The following is a 2,760-nucleotide window of genomic DNA, read 5'->3' as shown; positions in this document are numbered from 1 at the left end:
ACTACTCTGGGTACAAATGGAGAAATTTCTTGAAGGACAATAACATTAAAAGTATATTTATTTCGAGGTTTAGTCCACAATGTAACGCGACTGAGAGACTTTTCCGAGAATTAAACCGTTTCATGAGGACCTACATTTCATCAAAACATACTAATTGGGTGTCCTACCTAAGTCTTTTCGAAGACGTACACAATAACTTAAATATTTACGATACGAATTACACACCTAACGAGATCATGTTCAATTGCAAACAGAACGATCAGTGGATAGAACCATTACCTAAGTTGTCAGACAAGGAAATCACACCTGAACAGAAAATAAAAGAAGTATTGACTACATTGACACATCACGCACAAATACGAAACAAACGTCACAGAAACATAATAAAAAGAAAACAAAAATTCGATGTAGGAATGCTTGTACTACTTCGTACTCATCATAAATCTGTAGCACTCAAACGACGCAACGCTAAGTGGCGTCTGCTATATGAAGGACCTTATATAATTGTTAACATACCGCATCCTGGTGCGTATCTGTTACAACATCCTAGAGCTAACAAAATTGTTGGACTATACGCACACCGAGATCTTAGAGCATTTCATGCTGAATAATGTCAAAGTCATACCCATCAAAATATTGCTAAGCAACTCGAAAAACTCTGTTGTTACAACACAGATAATAAGTAGTATAGAAATTTTCATTTCAGCGGTTCCAGTGACGCAGTTGAAGACAGAAGAACTCTTCTTTCAGCGCGCGCCTCCACCTGAAAGACGGAATATTAAAGTAAAATTTATGATTACGTAGCGGTGGATGACATATTAATTGTTCACGGAACATTTGTTACTTAAGGTACCACTGACTTGGTGTGACACCTGACGAACTGACAGACGTCATCTGTGAAGCGATCTTTTACTTTGAGAAATAGATTAGACGCACATCTCTCAACACGAAAAGCATCTATCAGTAGTCAAGGCCACACAGACACTCTACACACACGCACAAAACGCGAGGAATCGAACATTTTCTGTCTCTTACTATTTTGAATATTTATTGAGTAGTGAAAACGCCTGGTCTTGCCTACTGATGTAATGAATGTTGTGTCTAACCTATCTTAATTTCAGATGACATCACAAAAAAAAAAACATCGATAATATCCCAGCAAAACCGCTAAAGAGGATGTAAATATCTGCAATTCATGTAATCAAATGTGACACAATGTAATAACCTATAGCGATGTAATGATGATGTAAACATGTTTATGTGCAACTATATTATGTTTATGCTAAGAAAATATGTGACGTGTGTATGTATAATTACTTATTTTTTTTAACTGATGTATAGTGTAACTGTTACTATGTAAAAATTTGAACAAAACGAGTGCCAAAAAGACATTGCATAGTGAACCACTGTTCACGGAAATTAACGAACATTACTAACTCTGCAACTACGCGGAAACCTATGTGAAAGAAACTGTAAATGCCATTCATTATGCAGTGTATCTATGTAAACGCGATGAACGATTTCCTTGATTAATAACTACGAACATTTAGGTGAGCTATATTCAGCAAAAAACTGAAAATGTGAAGTGCATAATTCGTGCATCGTCTAGTGATATTACTACAGTACCCAACTTCAAGATGTTAACTGGATTAAATGGACACAAAGTGCCTGTCCAGAAAACAACATGACGGGTGGAAGAATTTTGGTTGGAACTTCAGGGAATGAAATGTTCTCGAAATGTGACGGACACTCTTACCTGGACTGTCCAAGGATCGACGCCAGCTATGTGCCGTCCGAGGTTCTGCAGCCAAGCTTCCACGGAATGTAAAAAACGAACTGCACGTGGACCAATTACTCGACGGGTCACGTCTGATCTGTAATAAGCAATGCTTTTAGTCACAACGAACTGCATCACTACGACTATAATGGAAATGAGAAATGGACACGCTTATGAATTAATCACGTTGTTATACAACGATGTTACTGTGATCAAAAAACTTTACCACGACGATACTAACCTGTAAAAAATTATTGTGCAGCGGATGAATATGAACTGTAATAACGACACGATGTGTATAGGTCAACGCACCTGAAAAATATGGACATCTTTCTTTGAAGTATTTCAAAACAATACTATGTAACTAAGAACATTCAACAATCTAAGTTGTATTGTGTTATAACAAATATTGTAAATTTAAAACTAAGTTACCTGTCATAGAATGTAGTCTTCATATGTAATCTTGGTTGAATATTTTCTTTGTGCAACGACTGAAAAACGCGCGCACACGAACAATATGAACTGCAATACTGTGCCGCGTGATCTAACTGTACGATATAACGGCAGTCCCGAAGTTACACAGACGCTTCTGCGCATGCGTGCACTCTATCTGCCAACATTAGAACTTTTACGGCGCACCCGCGTCATTCAAATTTTGTATATAATGTGTAATGTAAGTCATGTAAATAGTTGTAGATAACTTAGATTTTCTTGTGCCTTTAGGTGAATTGCTCGCCTGCAGGTGTGTCCTTTCGCCTCGCAATTCAGGGGGCAATATAAAGGCACATTTGCATGTCGAGCGTGAGTTTCCTCGGAAACGCGAAATATTAATTAAATAAATAATCAGTGACAAATAAATAAAGCCTATGGCACACAACTGCAGCGCTGTGTCGCTGATAAAACAAAAGCACAATTACGTTACTCTTATGTTTGATTAAGAAAGAGAGATCTCTGGTTGAAGTGGTGCGAGAAGCACGTATTTT

General features: G+C 37.4%; 1 long non-coding RNA gene across 1 annotated transcript; it reads right to left on the bottom strand.

Annotated features, from left to right (window-relative positions):
* Positions 1 to 682: 682 nt before the first annotated feature.
* LOC126473365 (uncharacterized) lies at positions 683 to 2,092 on the bottom strand. The gene is made up of 3 exons (XR_007586442.1): positions 2,019 to 2,092; positions 1,757 to 1,874; positions 683 to 763 (listed from the first exon to the last, which is right to left on the bottom strand). It is a non-coding gene; the product is annotated as an uncharacterized LOC126473365 (long non-coding RNA).
* Positions 2,093 to 2,760: the final 668 nt, after the last annotated feature.

Source organism: Schistocerca serialis, chromosome 4 (genome assembly GCF_023864345.2).
Source record: "Schistocerca serialis cubense isolate TAMUIC-IGC-003099 chromosome 4, iqSchSeri2.2, whole genome shotgun sequence".
Taxonomy (NCBI): Eukaryota; Metazoa; Arthropoda; class Insecta; order Orthoptera; family Acrididae; genus Schistocerca; species Schistocerca serialis.
Note: the sequence above shows the minus strand (reverse complement) of the source record. Positions and strands in the feature narration are given on the sequence as shown.